Here is a 19734-nt window from a genome sequence, read left to right on the forward strand (position 1 = left end):
TTGCGTATGCTCGTGAACGCTCGAGATGAGAAACTACCAGTGCGCGTTGAGAAAGCTACAGCTCGAGTAAAAATCTACATGAGCGGCAGAAAACGACAGCTCGCACGGTGCAAGATGCCGTTTTCAATGATTGCACAGTGCCGGATGCTTGTCCTCACTGTGCAATCATTTAAAATGTTATCTTGCACAGTGCGAACAGGGTACTATGCAGTTCGCATAGTGCTATGCATAGGTCGCGTAGTGCGAAGTGCACTTCGCGTAGCGCTAGTTCGCGAACTACGCCCAGGTTTATCCAAAATGCTCTGGGGAAATCTTAATTCTAACCCCGGTTTCAATTAAAGATGTATCTCTGGATATAAGTCTGAGGATCGGCAAAGCATGTAAATCAAGACCTGCAGCCTCTGGAGTGGCCCGATAGGGAGAAAAAGCTCAGAGAGTTGTCTCCCAGTACATGATACTGTTAATGGCCACGTAAGGCTGAATCTGCAAAGCGTGTGTCAACATTCGCATTAACGGAATGTCTGGATTTGTCAACGACCTATTGTTCAAAATTAATAATATATCATGCAAGTTCTCTCTCCAACTTTTTAATGACCTACATGACAATTTCTTCAGCTGAGCTTTCAACAATCCATTCATCTTCTCAATTAGACCTGCAGCTTGAGGGTAGTAAGGGATATGATATATCCACTTTATGTTGTGCTGTGCACAATAATCATGCACCAATTTGACTTTGAAATTAGAAGCATTGTCACTTTGGATCTGCAATGGAATACCATAATACTAAATAAGTAGATTCAGTGTTTTCAAAGTTTTCTGCTGAGTGGCGCGTTTACACGGAAAGGGTATCAAATAGCCAGAGTAAGTATACACTGCTGTACATGCATACTGACAGACCCCGACTAATCCATTGGCCCAATGTAGTTGATCTGCCATATCTATCCTTGCAGCTTTCCAATCCTAGCTGACCTCTCTCCAACTGTGGGACTGGTCTATTTTGTGTATGCTGATAAATGGGTCATTGCATAATCGCACTTTTGATCAAATCTATGTGAATATGCATCCCTCAATTCTCTGCCAAGCTGTTAGTGGCTTTCTCTCCCAGGTGTCCACATTTTTGGTGTGCCCACTTAACCATTCCCACCAAATCATGATCATGTGTCGCCACCTCAGCCTCCAAAATGTTGGCCTTTTCATCTGCAAAGGAATTACATCACTGTTCTAATGAGTCTGTTGGGCAGTGGGCATCTATGTGACATAGAGTAACTTGTGGTGCTTTGTGGTAACATTTCCCAGATATCTTGCCGCAACTCCTTACCCCACACCGGTTTTGAATGTATCATCCAGGTAGGAAGCCAGGTAGCTAACCCTTTGGCAGTAGACTATGAGTCTGTGTATATAAAACACTTTCCAGTTAATTCTTATTTCAAAGCATGATACACAGTATACAGTTCTGCAAACTAGCTATTCTTTCCCTCTTCTGTAGCGGTTAACAATTTCTTGGTCACAGGATTGTACGACACCGCTTTCTAATACCTCTTAGCCCCCGCGTATCTGGCTGAGCCATCAGTAAACCATACAGGTTTCTGGTCTTCTGAAGACAATGCTGCAAACGGCTCACTGTATTTCACAGGGGCGTCCTGTATCTCAGGCATATCCTGTAATATAGCAAACACAACGAGATGATGGACTGAGTGCTGACACTTTTCAGACACTCACCACCAGTCACAGATCTGGGTTGAATCCATACTCATTCTTTAGCTCACTTCGCCACCTCAGTTCAGACCCAGTTATATGCAAATCAGTATTGACCCTGTGCCTCATGGGAAAAGTCCAACCTGAACTGCCAAGCCAGGTCTTCCCTGAACTGGAAACAAGCATCCTGGGACCGCTTTCTGGGTATCACACTTCATCAGTCAGGTTCGCTTGACTCCAGTGGCAAAGTGAGCAAGGGACTCACGTCTGGGCATACCCTGCCAACTTCGAGCGAACAAAGTAAACCCAAGGAGATGATGGACCGAGTGCTGAAACTTTTCAGATACTCACCCCAGTCACGGATCTGGGTTGAATCCATCATCGTTCTTTAGCTCACTTCGCCACCTCAGTTCAGACCCAGCTATATGCAAAACAGTCTTGACTCTGTGCCTCATGGGAACAGTCCAGCCCGAACTGCCAATCCAGGTCTTCCCTGAACAGGAACAAGCATCCTGTGACCAGTTTCTGTATAACATCATTCATCAGCCAGGCTAGCTTGAATCCAGTGGCAAAGTGAGCAAGGGACCCATGTCTCGAATACCCTGACAACTTAGGGCAAACAAAGCAAACACAAGGAGATGATGGACGAAGTGCTGAAACTTTTCAGACACTTGCCCCCAATCACAAATCTGTGTTGTATCCATCATTATTCTTTAGCTCACTGCGCCACCTCAGTTCAGACCCAGCTATATGCAAATCAGCCTTGACCCTGTGCCTCATGGGAACAGTCCAGCCCGAACTGCCAAGCCAGTTCATCCCTGAACCGGAAACAAGCATCCTGGGACCGGTTTCTGGGTAACACGTTCATCAGCCACACTAGCTTGAATCCAGTGGCAAAGTGAGCAAGGGGCATACCCTGCCAACTTAGGGTGAACAAAGCAAACACAAGGAAATGATGGACGGAGTGCTGAAACTTTTCAGACACTCACCCTCAGTCACAGATCTGGACTGAATCTATCATCATTCTCTGTATCTTCCACTGGGGCCTGCACCACCTGATCATGCAATACTGCAGTATCTTTAGGGCCTACTCAGGCCCTGTCTTGTATGTACCACTTACACTTGATTATGTTGGCTTCCTGCACATGCTCTATTCTATGAGTCTTGGGAGACTCATCACCCATTGCATTATAGGAATCTCATATCTCAAAATCACATTGTGCCCCAGGGTCTACTGATCAGTGTCGACGAGGGCCCAATAACATGCAAACAACTGCTTTTCAGCATCTGGTAACTTTTGTGCCCCAAATCCTAAAGACACCCTCTTCCTTCCTTGTTTCTGACACAAACTCCAATTGGCATACTGCCCCTGGACTGTCAGATTCAGCTGAGCATCCCCCTCCCTTACTGGCCACAATTCCAAGGCACGCTGTATAGCCTCCGTTGCTGATTCAAATGCATTCTGTTGCTGCTCTCCCCATTCAAACTCATGTTTCTTTTGCGTAACCTTGTACAAAGTTGACAAAATAATGATCTTATTTATCACGGATGCATTCAGCAATCCATTCATCAAATCATGAGGAACATCCATGAGAACTGCAATCTTCGTTACATCCTCTTTCGTTCTCAGCATTGCATTTCTCAGTGTAAACCAAGGCTCATCAGTTGGCGGCCAATCTGACTCAGTCGGGTATCTGTGTGAACATCCTTCCGCCACTAACTGCAGTAAAGTGGTCTGCACATTTCTCAGAAAATTCCTAAATTCATCTTTTGCACAACAGGATCACTGCTTTGTATACAAAACTTTGCTGCATTTCCATAATCTAAATGCACTCCCTGTGCCCCTAAATCAAACAAGCACACCATGCATGCAATTAATGTTTCACCCGACCTCTGTCTGAATCGGTCTATGATATCACTAATCTCCTGCTGTGTGAAATCCTCCAAGGAGTTCAGCACACCCCCCTGGGGAGTCTGTGGATGTTGCTGTAACATCCGCTAGTATACTGGCTGTGCTCAAATGGTTTTCCAACCCTCTGTCTCATTCTGACTAATATCCTAAAAACACTCTCCCCCAGAACCTGCTTTTTCAGCCACAAGCTGATAAGTTTCCAACTTCTCTTGCAATAACTTATTCTGACATGACAGCATTACAGAAGCATTCTTGGCTTCCGCTAGCTGTTTTTACATCACTTCACGGTCCTTTTCTAACTGAACACATTTTTCATACATTTTCCTACAAGCATTTAAGAGGATCCACCCTCTTCGACCCAATGTGCAAAACTCTTTCCTGTTTCCATTTGGAGTTTTTTTAACGCAAACTAATACATTGTCTGGCTACTGATCAGACACACACACACATCCCAATTCTCACTCAACCCAGCACAATGCGACCACTCATGAGCAAGCTGACTATACTGAACTAATTCCTATTATGGTATTTCATTTGGTATCTGGGAACCTGCTTTATCCATTTTTCTGCCAAACACTCTGCCCCTTTCGAATCCTGCAAGTGATGCCAAAACGTCTTCATGTTCTTCAGAACACCTGAGCAATACTTCAAAACACAAGGACACAACGTGATCATACATTCAACCTAGTACAGAGATCTGGGTCTAAATCCATTGTTTTTTTGCTCACCATGCCATTCCAGTTTGGACCCAGCCAAAAGCAAATCAGTTTGGACTCCTATCCTGGCTGATGAGGGCTGAAAGCCCGAAACTAGTCCTAGGATGCTTGTTTCCAGTCCAGGTGAGGACCTGGCCTGGCAGGTCGGGCTGGACTGTTCCCATTGGGAGCAGGATCAAGGCTGATTTGCATATGGCTGGGTCCAAACTGGAATGGCATGGTTAGCAAAAAAACTATGGGTTTAGGCCCAGATCTCTGTACTGGGGTGAATGTATGACATTGTTCTGCATTCTGTCCATCAATTGTTCTTTTTGCATTGGTCACCCCGAGTGGGACCGGAATGCCCATACGTTGGTCTCACGCTCTCCATGCCACTGGAAACAAGCTATGCTGGCTGATGAGGGCTGAAAGCCCAAAGCCAGACCTAGGATGCTTGTTTTCAAGCCAGGGAGGACCTGGCCTGGCAGTTCGGGCTGGACTGTTCTCATTGAGCGCAGGGTCAAGACTGATTTGCATATTGCTGGGTCCAAACTGGAATGGCATCGCGAGCAAAAAAACGATGGATTTAGGCCCAGATCTCTGTGCTGGGGTGAATGTATGATATTGTTCTGCATTCTGTCCATCAATTATTCTTTTTGCATATGTTAAATTAGGGTTATCAAGTCTAACTTCTGATTAATCCAAGTGCGAAGTCTTGTCAGGACCGTCATATGGTTCAATAAACCTAAGTTCTTGATTTGTCATTATATTTACAGCGTGACAAGCGGGTAAAGAGCGCTGTGCACAGCGTGAGAAGTCGCTATCTTCCTATGTTAGTCGCTATCTTCCTATGTTAATTGTATCAATTAATCTGTGAGTTGAAAACACCGGACATCACAGAAGATAGGACGTGACTGCTCATGGTGTACACAGCAATGTTTACCCGTTTGTCTCGCTGTAAATATTACCCCAAATTTTCAGGTTGGTCACGACCGGTGTGCTGCCACATTTTCAAGTTGGTGCCACATAATTTTCATTTTGGTGCCTCAAAATCTAAAATCTTAGTGGGGGGGAGGGGGCTGTCTTTATGGGAAGGTAGCACATCAATGTTCCCCCTCAAATGTGTCTCATTCATCCAAGACACTCATTACCCAGTATTAATTCCCATTACAGTTCCCTACTCTGTGCCTAATAGCTATGATTACTTGTATGCCTGAGCGCAAGGTCACAATCGATCTTCTAACACTCGTTATACATTAACAATTGAAATGATCTTTTATGGAAAACTCAGAACTTCAAATTGGGAAATCCTGTGCACCCGCCATATTTCCTGGGCCAGTACAATAACTCAGGAGCGACTTGTCAACTGTGCAGCACGCATTAACTACTTTGGTAGATTGACTCGAGAATAGAGCAGCATTCTCTCCATATGTGGTCCCAATCAGGTTGACCATCAATAGGCAAGTTTGACCCCAACTCATCTCACACTGAGTACCACCAAAACTACTGAGAACCACCAACACTACAAACCCCAGATTATATTATATCACTACAGGAATGCCCAGATCTGGAATCCCTTTCTATGATCCTCAGGAACTCCGGAGACCTCTTCCGCAACACAAGTCTCCCTGAAGGTCTCATCCCCGGATGGCTTCATCCTCTTAACCATAACCCTAAAAACAAATTCAAGCATGGATGGCAAACAACCACCTCAAACTAAACCGAGCATAAACACAGTAGTTTTATTTTATTTCGCCAAAGAAAGGTAAACCATTGATAACATAACGTGTATTTGTAAAGCGCACGTTCACCCAGAGGTATCTTGGCGCTGAATAACAGATGTTCATTGTTACCCAACTCAATGGTACTCATTTTATCGACCTCAGGTGGATGAAAGGCTGAGTAGAACCACCGGGATTCGAACCTGTGACCATGAGGTTGAACACAGGCTCCTGCAGTGGACACATTAGTCCACTGAGCCACCAGACCCAGCTCCACGAATGGAGCAAACTCATTCCCGACATAGAGGGATGTCCTTCCAGTCATTCAGAATATCATCATCATACACTTTAGTTGACTGATGTCCTTCCAGTCATTCAGAATATCATCATCATACACTTTAGTTGACTGAAATTTCAGTCATAACAGCACAGAGCATAAAATACATTAGACATATTTAAAATAATCATAAAAATACAGTACACAAGGCTAAGAAACCGAAACTGCTCTACACGTTCAAAAACCACATCTTTATAGTAAATGACCAATATATGTCTGAGGATTGGCCACATCTCTTCTTAACAGCTAAAGCAAACTTAACTAAATGAATTACAGCAGTAATTATTATATATCTGGTACTTGGCCGTATCTCTTCCTTGTAGTCAAGACAGATTTAATAAAATTAATAATTGCAAAACAAATTTGTGGGCTATCCAGTGTTAGCAATACATTAAAAGCTGTCCTATTTTGTCTACAATTTGCTGCACAGAGAACTGGAGCAAGGAAATGCTTCCTATACGAAGAGTACAAACTACAAAACAGTGTAAAGTGCAAAGTGCTTTGTTTAACAATAGGGTTGCAGGGAAAATGAGGGAGATTACAAAACCAGGAACCCTGAAAGGGGAACACTACAACGAAACCTGTTCAGATAAAATCTGTACTCTCCATGGTGAGTAAGTGACAGATAAAACTCCAACCCCCATGAGGATTTAATGAGGAGATAGTTTAGAGCTGTGTGTGATTGATAGAAAAACTCTCTGGCACCCTGCTTCTTTCCATCATTAAAACAGCTCTTTCACATGTATTTTGGTGACACTCTTAATAAGGTCTGGATTTAAATAAAGAATGTCAAATCACCTGGTTTCACCAGCGACAGTCATCTTAACCTTCAGACCCATATCTCCTCAATGGCTAAGAGAGTGTCATGCTAAGGCTGCTATGATAAATCAGGCACTTCTCTCAAGCTCAGGCCTTATAATGAGTTGTTCAGGTGCACGTCCCCTCAAGGCTCAACTAATAGGCATCCCCAAAGTCCTCCTAGGCCATCAGGGTAGGCCTACATGATGCAACCTGCTTTGTGTCAGCATACAATCAATCAATAAATCAATCAGGGAATTGTGAAGCGCACTACTCACCTGTGAGGGTTTGAAGGCGCTGGGGTGGAGGGGGATGTGGAGGGTGTGGTGTTAAGCAGCTCCGTTCAGTTGAAGAGTCAGGTCTGGTGTGTCTTCCTGAAGAAATTCAGAGAGGGGTGCTTCTGATGTTGATCGCGAGCTCGTTCCAGCTCTTGGCCGTGATGTAGGAGAAGGCCCTTTCGCCAGTTCTGGCTCTGCGGATGCGCAGGGTTTTAGTAAGGTCGGCGGATCGGAGGTTTATCTTGGGTACGTGGAAGGAAGTTCTCTCATTGAGGTATTGGGGTCCGGTGTTGTGGAGGCATTTGAAGGCGCGGGTGAGTATCTTGAAGGTTACTCTTCTCGACGGGGAGCCAGTGGAGGTCTCGCAGGTGTTGGGTGATGTGATCTTGTCAAAGGCTACTGAGGACGAGTATGGCTGCGGTTTTCTGATTGGTCTGGAGTTTGCGGAGCAGAGACTTGTTGATTCTGGCGTAGAGGGCATTTCGGTAGTCCAGTCTGCTGGTTACGAGTGCGTGTGTGACAGTTTTTCTTGATTCATGGGCGATCCATTTTTAGGTCTTGCAAAGGATGCGGATTGTGTTGAAGCAGGTGGAGGCGACGGCGTTGACCTGATGGGTCATGAAGAGGGAGGAGTCGAGTACAATGCAGAGGGCGTAGGCTACCAGGTGATGACCTATGTGGTGGAGGAAGGTCAGAGGATGAGGACCTCTGTCTTCTCTGAGTTGAGCTTCAGGCTGCTGATGCTCATCCAGGATGCGACGTCCTTCATTCCTTCCTGAAAGCGGAGTCTGGTGGTGACGGGGTCCTTGGTGAGGGAGAGGATGAGCTGAGTGTCATCGGCGTAGGAGACTATGTTGAGTCTGTGCTGTCTGACGATGGCAGAGAGGGCGCCATGTAGATGTTGAAGAGCATAGGGCTGAGTGACGATCCCTGAGGCACTCTGCAGTTGATTTCCGTGGGTTGGGAGAGGAAGGGTGGCAGTCTGATTCTTTGGGTCCTGCCGGTGAGGAAGGAGCTGAGCCATTCGAGGGTGGTTCCCTGTTTGCCAGCATTGAGGAGTCTGGCGGTGAGTGAGCGGTGGGAGACGGGGGTCGAAGACTATGGAGAGGTCGAGTAGGATCAAGGCCGCAGTGTCACCTTGGTTGAGGAGGGTGCGGATGTCATCTGTGGAGGCGAATAGGGCGGTCTCAGTGCTGTGGTTGCCGCAGAATCCAGATTGGGAGGGGTCGAGGATGGAGTTCTCTTCAATGAATTTCGTTAGTTGGGCTTTGACGGTCTTCTCAGTGACTTTGGCCACAGAGGGAAGGAGGGCAATGGGTCAGTAGTTCTTGAGGCCTGAAGGGTCTGCCGAGGGCTTCTTGAGCAGGGGCTTGACTTCTGCGCATTTCCAGTCGTCGAGGAAGGTGCAGGGCTCGAAGGTGGTGTTGGGCTCGAAGGTGGTGTTGATGGTGTGTCGTATATCCGGTGTGATGGCGGCTGCTGCTCTGTGGAAGATGTGCGGAGGGCAGGGGTCCGTGGGTGCTCCTGAGGGGATGCCTTTCATGGTTGATTTGGTGTCTTCAGTGGTGCCTGGTGTCCAGGCGGAGATGTTGGGTTGACTGGTGTTGTTGGAGGGGGGAGTGGTTTTGGAGTCCAGAGTTTGTTCATTGAAGTTGTCGTAGAGGGACTTGATTTTCAGATGGAAGTAGGAGCGGAGCTTGTTGCAGAGGTCCTGCGTGAGGGTGATGTATGTGGCCTCAATATACAAGAAATACAATCACATCACCCTTATTCTACTCTCCCTTCAATAGGGCCCAATAGAAGCGAGAACAAGAACTCAGTTTAAAACTACCTGCACCACAAAACATCACCCCTTTTCACCCTTGTACCTGGGAGACTGAAACTATCATGCACCAACCGAGATTCAAGAAATGTTCAAATTGCTCCTGCTTGAACCTTTCACCTTCAAGCTAGAAAGTTGCAGAACCAATCCTTCCCTTGTATCAACACTAGAATCTGTAACTTCCTCCCTCTGAGCCTCCTTCTGACCTGTGTCACAACTCCTTCAAAATAAGCACGGACATAGCCAATAGATTGTGCGTATGAGAGAGCTATTGGTTTTGCTAATGTAAGGCCTCATCTCAGTATCCGTTTAACACCTAAATACAGCAATCAGCAACTGAAAGGCGGTCAGTTAACCTTTGCAGGAAGCATTCTACGGTGTAGCAAATATGCAGTAGCGTTTTAGGTACATTTTTATCTGTCTAAGCTATAAACAATTGATTTGTAAAAATCTGTAGATGATGGATTATGTGGCAATTGCAGCAAATTCATTTTTAAGGGGAAAAATGCTGGAGCACCAAAACTACATAATTGCACTAGCCATGACTATAACTCAATTCTCCTGGTTGAGAGTCTAGCACAATAGTGTATTGGAAATGGTTGCTTAGTAGATTCAGTAATATCACAGGTAATGCCAGGTGTGCCCCACAGGCCCCAAAGAAGGCTCAAGAACTCCGGAGGTGTGACGCTCAACTAGGGGATGGAGGTGCTGATACCACGGGTGTCTTACAATCAGTTGCATCACTTCAAGGTTGACAAGGTAGCGTAAAAGATTTCTTGGAAGAAACTTCCCACAAGAGCTGCAGCAGCAGGAACTTTATAAAGAATATACAATGCTGTTGCATAACAGATAGATCTAAGAAGGAAGGATTCCAGAGGAAGTTGGCGCCCTGCTGCCGGGGTGAGCGCGGCGTCCCCCCCATCCCATTCCAAGCGGTATCGTGGAGCCGCCGATCGGGAGGCAAGCAGACGAGGCAGCACGGCCCGACCCAGCGCAGGCGAGCGAGGGCGTCCCCACCCCCGGGGAGACTCTAGTGGCAACGAGGATCATTCGCTCACGTTTTGCTGCAGCCGGATGCCCTTCCGCCTCCCCACCCCCATCCTCAACAAAGTATCAACAAGAATTGAATCTGCCCCCATCAGCCCCCTTCTACACATGCGAGCGTCACTGCCACCGTGACCCTGGGATTCAGAAAAGGGGGTGGTGATGAACAGAGTGTCTGAATTAAGCAGACCACTCTTACCCAGTCCAAAGATCAGGGCTTGATCCATCACCGTTATTTAGCTCACTGCCCCATCCCAGCTCAGAACGTGGCTATATGCAAATTAGTCTGTCCCTGGCCCAGTGCATCATGGGAACAGGGCAGACCAAACTACCAAGCCAATTCTTCACCAGAAAGGAGACAAGCTTCCGGGGACCGGTTTCTGGCATTTCAGCCGTCGTCGGCCCGGCTTGCTTGAATCCTGATGGAGCAGTGAGCAAGGGACTCATGTCTGAGTATACCCTGCCACACCTATAGTGGCCAAAAACGATTCAGAAAAGGGGGTGGTGATGACCCTGGGAGCAGTCCTGTAAACGCTGGCTGTAAATGCCCACGAGGCTCCTCACCAGCTCCACTCAAGATAAACAAAATAGAGATAAGACACCCCCCCAGAAAGCAAGATACTGGGCTAGCTCGAACAGAAACTGAAAGTGCCCTTCCCTGCTCTCAAAGCAACAACAACTAACAGAGGACTAATGACACTATCCCCCTATTTGGCGGCCATTTTAGACTAGTCTTTCTCTTCGGCGGCCATCTTGGACTAGTCTTTTTGACTATTTTGACTATCTGATCACACCCTATGAACTTGCCATTTCAGACTAATCTCAACTACCGCGCACTTTATATAGCTCTGTAACCACACTTTCCTATGATTGAGTGTCTGCCTTTAGTGTAGTATTATATTTCTACTGGTATTTTGTACACGTGTGTAACCTGCCCCATGTCACTTTTTCCACCTGTAAAGCACAGATTGCTACCTCATATACTTTGTTAAAGCATAGATTGCTACCACATATACTTTGGTCGCTCACTAGTCTCAATTTTGATCCTTGTAACTTACTGTTTGCATTTGTATTCTGTTCCTGTATAGCATCAGTATTATACTTCTACTTTTATTTTGTTCATTTCTGTTACCTGCACCCATCTCACTTTTTCCCCGGTACTGTTTGCACTTGTATTTTTGTTCCCGTATATCATGAGTATTATACCTCTACCTATATTTTGTACATTTTTGTAAGCTCCACTCACTTTTTCCCCGGTACTGTTTGCATTTGTATTTTGTTCCCATATATCACCAGTACTATACCTCCACTTATATTTTGTACATTTTTGTAACCTGCACACTTTCTCTCCTGTAATGCACCGATTGCTACCTCATATATTTTTGGGTGATCACTAGTGTCACTATTGATCCCTGTAACTTGTTTGCATTTGTATTGTACACCTATATATCATTGTTTGTTCACCCTCCCGCACCTACCTATATCGCCATGGATCCCGTCGGCAAGCACACATATAAAATCAACTACCCACCCGTACTCACCAAAAAAGCCGCTAAACGCTTCAAACATAACTGCCTTAGGTCCCACCCTGAAACGCCCTTTGCCGACTCCTACTTCTCACCGGTCAATGGATCCCTGAACACCGATATCATCTTCCACACCATACGCAGAGCTCAATGGAGAAAAGCGTTCCTCACCTTACTTACCGTCTCCACCTCCAGGAAATCAGCACATAGCCTAACACTATCCATCACACAATCCCAACTCTTCCCAGGCAGAGCCACCATTACTATCTACAACAACGGGATTGTCCTAATGCAATCCAGAGACAGGGACCTGGAACTACTAGACAACCTGTTCCCCACCTTCAAAGAGCACCTCTCCAATCCTCGGACTTCCACTCTCATCACCGCCAGTCCTACCACCCCATATCTCACAGCTCCCACTCACAACCCTTCCAACCTAGTTCAGCACCAGAACGACACACACCTCACATCTACCCCCAGCACCCAAGTCAATCACCCACCAGCTGTAGTTACCACACACTCCGCAATCACAGACACAGATCTCTCCCCCCCATACACCATCCGCACCCCCCTACCTCCCCTCGGACCTACACTCATACCACATCAACCCCTTTCACCCCTGACATCACAGCTCCCACCCACAACGCGTATAACCTAGTCCAGCAACAGTCCGACGCGCACAACGACAAATCCCACCCTTTATCCCCCCCACTCTCAGTCCCCACTACCACCCTCTAACTAATAACGCAGAACACGCCACCTCTTTAAATTTAACACCCCCTCCCCATAACAGGACAATCTCCAACCCCATTTCCCCCCCCATTCTCAGCCCCCATTACCCTACCTGCACCCCCACCACCACTAATATACACTCATCTTCCACCCTGCTCTCTCCGCCTACCACCAAGGTCCTCACCTATACCACCAACCTCCTCCCTACTTCAACCACACCCCTCCCTACTTCAACAACACCCCTCCCTCCCAAACAATGTCTCCTTGGGGCCCACTCCACGGAGCCCTCCACCCTGCTCTCTCCTCCTACCACCAAGGTCCTCACCTATACCACCAACCTCCTCCCAACTTCAACAACACCCCTCCCTACTTCAACCACACCCCTCCCTCCCAAAGAATACCTCCTCGGGGCCCACTCCACGGAGCCCTGCACGAACACCAGCCCACCCCCCGACCCGCACGCCAATGCCCTGGTCAGTCACTCACCCCTGGCTCACCCACATCCCACCACCAACACCTATCCCTTGCTGGACATGATTATGGCCACCCTCATCCAGGTCAAAGACATTCACATCATCAAAGAACTACTCTTCACACACCCCAAACAATCATCACCCACCACCACCTCCCCTCCCAACAGGTCCCATACCCGTCCGGATGATTCACACATTCAACACGCTACACACCGGACTTCAATCCCTGTTCGCAATCACAACAAACACCCCTCACCCACCACCACCTCCCCACACAACAGGTCCCCCACCCGTCCGGATGATTCCCACACTCAACTCTCCACAAACCGGACTTCAATCCCTTCAATCCCTGTTCGCAATCGCAACAACCGACCCAACATGTCCCCCACCCTTCCGGATGACTCTCTCACTCTACACTCCCCTCAATGGACTTCAATCCCTGTTCGCAATCGCAACAACCGCCCCTGTCGTCCACGCAACCCTCTTTCGGACTTCGACACTCACACCCTTCTCCGCTCCTACGACCCAGCTCCCCTATACCACACATCCGCCACACTCCTCGCCATTCCCACGATACACTCAAATCCCCTTAGACCCCCCACACTAAACAACAGAATCTCCATCCCTAATAACCTTAGAAAAGTCCCCCTATCTCTAGAACCCTCTACCTCCCTCGACACACCCAGTCTCAAATGCACTCTCCTCAACTGCAGATCGGCCTCTAGACACTCCTCTGCCATCGCTGATCTCATCTTAACACTGGACCTGGACCTAATCATCATGACTGAAACATGGCTAACCGAATCCTCTACTCCTATAATGGACATTCTGGTTCCTCCAAACTACCACATCATTAGAATTGACAGGCCCGGCAAAATAGGTGGTGGAATCGCATGCATTTACAGGAACAACCTCTCTGTGCTGAAAGTCACCTCCCCCTCCCTACCCTCCCCAACTTCCTGTGAATACATCTGCCTCGATATTATCAGTGAAGGCAAACCGATATGCTCTCTTCACGGCATTTACCACCCACCAGGAGACAACCCCACCTTCTCCCAACAAATCATGGATATGATATCAACCAATTCCGGACGGCAGCTCACCCAAATATACCTCGGTGACTTCAACCTCCACTGGAACGATCACAATGACGCAGTGGTAAATAGTCATAAAAATTTCCTCAATGCCCTCGACCTCACCCAAATATGCAACAGCCCGACCCACGAGAAAGGCTCTATCCTCGACCTGATCATCTCCAAAGAAGACTCTATCCAACTCGAATCTATCCAACCCTGTGACTGGTCAGATCATCATATTGTCACATTCTTCATCAATGAAAAACTCAAATTCAACCCGGCTCAATCCGCCAAGCCCAAAATCTGGAAAAGAGACCTGAAAAAAACTCAACCCAAACTCTTTACCCCCTAACAGCTGCAATCTCCTACTTCCCCCTACCGGCACTACGGACGTTCAATCCTTGACTGACCACTATCTCAGCGCAATGACCTCAATAATTAATGAGGCTGCACCTATGCAACTAAAAAGAGTCTCCACTAAAATCTCCAATCCATGGTACGACGGGAGTCTCAATGAGGACAGACGAGCCATGCGAATGGCAGAGCGCAACTGGAGATCAGCTCCCTCTGCACGGCACCTAAGAACACTGAAGAAAAAGAGAAACGCCTACTTCAGGAAAATTAAACGCTCAAAAACAGTTTTCTTCAGCCTCCAGCTCGACCAAGCAAAAAACCGCCCGAGAAAACTGTTTGAGCTAATCAGAACTCAATGCAAGGAGCAACCCCAGCCACTCAGCAATATGCGCGAGGCTCCCTCATGTGAAGACTTCTCTGCTTTCTTTATCCAAAAAACTGACAACATAAAGAGCGATCTTATCATTGACGCAAGCCTCTACTCCAGACCTCACTGCATAGCACCCACTGAACGGAAAAACAATGCTACATGGTCATCCTTTGCCACCTACTCTGAAGAAGAAATTGGCAAACTGCTCAGCACCTTGAAACCATCCAATCACCTCACTGACCCCCTTCCTGCTAACGCTCTAAAAGACTTTACTCCTTTGCTCCTCCGACTATGGACTCAAATTATCAACAGCTCACTTCAACAAGGAACCATCTCTGACTCCCTCAAAGTTGGACAAGTCACACCTTTACTAAAGAAACATACAGCTGACCCCTCTGATTTAAACAACTACCGTCCTATTACCAATATCCCCACTCTCGCCAAACTGTTGGAAAAATGCGCGCAACTACAACTAAGTAAACACATTGATCAGTTTGATCTCCTCAACCCACATCAATCAGGCTTCCGAGCAGGTCACAGTACAGAAACTGCTATGACCCACATAATTGACGACGCCCTTCAAATCCTAGATCAAAACGATACTTGCCTCCTCATCCTTCTTGATCTCTCCTCAGCATTCAACACCGTTAAACATGAGAATTTACTCGAACTATTAAACATAAGAATGGGTCTATCTGGGACTGTTCTCAAGTGGTTCACTTCCTTTCTACACAACAGGTCGCAGAAATTCAAGAGCAACAATCTGATGTCCTCGCCAATACCTGTTTCGTTAGGCGTCCCCCAAGGCTCCTCCCTATCCCCAACTTTGTTCAACCTAGTTATGGAACCTCTCACCTCCTTGCTGCAAGTATCCAATGTACACTTTCACATGTACGCCGATGATACCCAACTATATCTCAAATTACAATCCCCCAAAGACATTTTGCTCCTGAACTCAACGATCAGAAGCACCCAATCCTGGCTTGCCGATAATCATCTCAAACTCAATGCTCTGAAAACTGAGTTCCTTCTTACCTCACCTCCCGCTAAGATCTCTACCACTCAAAATTGGCTTAAACACCTAACTGCACTCAATGTCCAACCCACCATCGTGGACTCAGCAAAATCTCTAGGCATAACACTTAACACCAATCTCAACATGCAGCAACATATCAGCAAGGCAACCAAGGGAGCGAACCACCAAATCAATACCCTGAGGAAACTTAAACCCTTCCTCTCTGCCAAAGACTTCCAAACTGCAGTACAAGCACTAGTCATCCCTCGAATAGAATATGGGAGCATCGCCCTCTGCGGACTCCCCCTAACTACTACCGCACCCCTAAGAGCTTCTCTAAATGCTGCAGCGAGACTCATCACTGGGTCAAAAAAACACTCACATATCTCCCCTGACTTGAAATTCCTGAACTGGCTGCCTTTTGAAGCCAGAATACATCTGAAAATCGCCTGCATGACGCACAAGGCTATCCACCTGAGCTCACCCGGCTATCTCACTCAGAAGTTGACAATTTCTGGCGGCCCTAGAAACACCAGAGGCACAAACAATCTTCTGCTGAAGCCTCGAAGATTCCGGAAGGAAAAAACTTACAAACGCTCCTTCTCAGGAATGGCACCCAGGATCTGGAACTCACTCCCTCCTGAAATGAGGCTTATCTCCTCCACTACACTGTTTAAGAAAAGTAAAAGCTATCCTCATGGCTAAATACACTTGAAGTATTATTTTGAAATCTTTTAAGACTATGCACTGATCTGTACTACTTGTTCGACACCTTTGCTTATATTGTTTTACCTGCATTATCGACTTACGTGATTTTCTATGCTCCCACGTATTTGTACTATTGCATTACTGACGTACCTGTTTGACTATGTTCCCTCATGTTCCCCCTTTCTATGTAAAGCGCTCTGATATCTGCAAAGATCTTGTTCGCGCTATATAAAACCTTCAAAATAAATAAAATAAAATAAATAAGAAAATAGCACAGGGCAGTTGTCTTGCCATTACTGAGAACAATGATGTGGGGCGCTTTGAAGCAACCTAAATGGCAGTTTCAGCATACAAGGCAACATTGAAAAGATGTCTGTACAGAGGGAGGCAGAACTAGAACAACAGGGGATCCGATAATGGCATTTGCACTATCATTCAGGTGTTCATGTGCTTCGGGATGGGTAAGACACCACACCATACTTGTCAAGTTGTGGGAAACAGGCACTTAGGCCAACAAGACTCAATACTAATTTGTTACCCATGTGCATAATAAGCCGCAACAGTACAGAATCTGTTTACATTTTTGTGACGTGTCTATCGTTTAACGTCCACGACAGGGTGGAAAAGAGACACATGTAAAATAAACGGGAATACGAACACAAGAGACAATTAAAAGCTCTGGCCTGCCACTAAATTCATAAAAGGGGTGTCTGGCTCTGAGACGACTGTGGGGATAACATTCTTACTCCGGCGCATCCCACCTCCCTGTGCCACCCTTTCTCTCTGAAGAGACAAGATAACAGTAATAAGGCCTCACTGGCTGAGGAGAATGCATATTTAGGCAGAGCACACAGCAAAGTTTGTTGAACTGTGAAGCAGTGACCGGACAGCGAGCTGGAAAGCCACCACTGCACACTGGAAGAACAAGCGCAGTCAAAACCAACAAACTTTACCATTGCACTTGAGCACCAACAGTGGCAACAAAAAAAACACAATTATGGACGGGAGGAGGGGCTATAGGGAAAATAACAAGAGGGAGTTTTAGGGGGAGGGAAGGAGTACCAGAACGGGCAGGGTGGGGTTTAAAGGGGGGTGGAGGAAGAAATAGTACCTCAATCCCCTCCGGAGTACCGGACGGGCACTAATTTGAATCTATCTGTCCTTGGTCCCTGCTCCACAGCGACAAATGTAATTGACGTTTAACCAGCACTGCCCAATTAGGAGACAGCAGAGAAGAGTGAAACTGAATCCAACAAATGATAAGCAATGGGCGGGCTTCAAGCCCTTTACTGAAAACAATAGCATCATGCAGGCCAGTGCCCAGCTGTCGCAGGCTCAACCCTAAAAACACCACAAAGCTGTTCTCTTTGAATGACACCTGGGTTATCACCATCTACCTCCTCACAATCTCTCTGGAGGCATCCCTGCCTTTCCCGGCACAAACTACAGAGAACCTCAGATTTTACCTCATCCCATTGTATCATACCTCCTGTCTTTTACTGCTGTTAGTTTGTACATTAGGCACTTGTTCAAAATGTGTTATATTATAGCTTTATTGCAAAGCGCTCTGATGCCCCGGGCCAAGTCTGCGCTATAAAGTCGATCTTGCGTACGGTACTTCTATAACTTACTATATTACATTACGACTGATATATATATATATATATATATATATATAGCACAAATGCTACCCTCAGCTTCAATTGGCGTTAGTGACCTCAAGCCCATAGCTTTTCTCTGAGAGTGCGCTACATTGCCCTGCTGTTGCGTGTGTTCGAAGGAAGCATTACTGCAAGTGCAGCAGCTGTTCTGCGTTCATGAAGGAGGGAATCACGTATCTATTCTGTCTTTCGCCTGCACGTTGTGTTAGGGAACCTTGCAGCGCTACAACCCATCTGCACATCTCATCTGCGCCAATGAATCTTTGCAAACAAAGCCCTTTTTCGCAACAAGCAAAGCGACTGGAGTGATTTAGACTAGTTATCTTTGCCGTACCTCTTCTTCAACAGCCCACCACTCTTAAAGATTCCGCAGATTTCTTACTCCCATCCAACGATAGAAGTGATCTTGCTATCACCTGCGCTAATACCAGTCTGCAAGCATGAAGCACATCTGTACATAAGCCTTCCGGTCTTCCCGTAGCTGATAGGCTAAAAAGTATGTTATTGCAGTTCGTTCAAGTGTCGTCACTTGCAATTGGAGAAGAAACCCTTGTTACAGAATGATTGCGAATGTGTATTATTTCATTGGTTGTGAGGCACTGCACCATGTACCGTGGTCAGGGATTGGCTGAGGCGTTCTTGTCGGTTGTCTATTGGTTGTATGACGGAAGCATTGCAAGTTCACCTGAACAATTTTGCTGCTGCACGCCCCGCCACTGCAAGCATGACTGAACATCAAGCTCCTGCAAAGATACAGCCTCTAGTGAATGACTATGTAGTGTCCTAAGTGCACTAGTTTCTCCTGAGAGTGCCTTTGCGATAGATAGTAGAACGCTCACCAAGACACGCTTACGTTTGATGGTATTAGGTGTGCATTTAGTACTTTTTGTGATGTAGACTTTGGAATGTTTTGTACTTAAATTATGAGTGACTTCCTTGCCCGTACGACTCCTCGCCCTGGCCTACGTCCGCTCATCCACTGTGCAGCTTGCTACAACAGGCACACACCCAAGAACTAGATTTCAACCAATCAACAATGAGTAGGAGAAGACGGAAGTAAGGTGGCACAGGCGATTGAACGGTGACATGTAGGAAGCGCAGCTGTGATTGGTTCGGTCTGCGGAATGGCGGAGCTTTGAGTTTATGTGGACATTGTCCTGCCGGTATGACACGCACACCCAGAGCTGACATTTCCCTCAGCAGCAGCAGGTAGTGAATGAAGCTGGCAAGGTGAGTCACGCTCTGCAACAGTGGTAGCTCCCTCCCGACGCTATTAGTTTTGGCTCATGGAAACTTTTTTAAGGCACAGGGCATTCGGTGGTATTTTGGGGACCTTGGACAGTGGAAGGGTTTGAGGGTCAAGGAATAAGGGTGGTCCTTCGCTCCTTAGGATGTGTTTGAAACGATAGACATTTTACAGAAAGGGCTATCGGTTTGAACTGCGTTATATAGATTGATTATAACTTGGGTCCAGTCTGCAATATTTCATTGTATTTTGTTGTGAATCTATATAGTGT

The 19734-nt window shown here is 46.6% G+C and overlaps 2 protein-coding genes across 6 annotated transcripts in view; one reads left to right on the plus strand and one right to left on the minus strand.

Moving 5' to 3' along the window:
* INTS11 (integrator complex subunit 11) overlaps positions 1-18686 on the minus strand; it is a 255809-nt gene extending 237123 nt beyond the window's left edge. Inside the window, exon 1 of the mRNA XM_078642382.1 lies at positions 18552-18686. The gene's annotated coding sequence lies outside the window, so the exon portion shown is untranslated. The remainder of the gene's footprint in view (positions 1-18551) is intronic.
* Positions 18687-19179: 493 nt separating this feature from the next.
* The window catches only part of CPTP (ceramide-1-phosphate transfer protein), an 89378-nt gene continuing 88823 nt past the window's right edge, over positions 19180-19734 (plus strand). For 3 of the 5 annotated variants that reach the window (XM_078642386.1, XM_078642387.1, XM_078642388.1), the window contains exon 1: positions 19180-19447. The gene's annotated coding sequence lies outside the window, so the exon portion shown is untranslated. The remainder of the gene's footprint in view (positions 19448-19734) is intronic. The other 2 variants (XM_078642383.1, XM_078642385.1) reach the window with 1 other exon arrangement.

Source organism: Lissotriton helveticus, chromosome 5_1, assembly GCF_964261635.1.
Source record: "Lissotriton helveticus chromosome 5_1, aLisHel1.1, whole genome shotgun sequence".
Classification (NCBI taxonomy): Eukaryota; Metazoa; Chordata; class Amphibia; order Caudata; family Salamandridae; genus Lissotriton; species Lissotriton helveticus.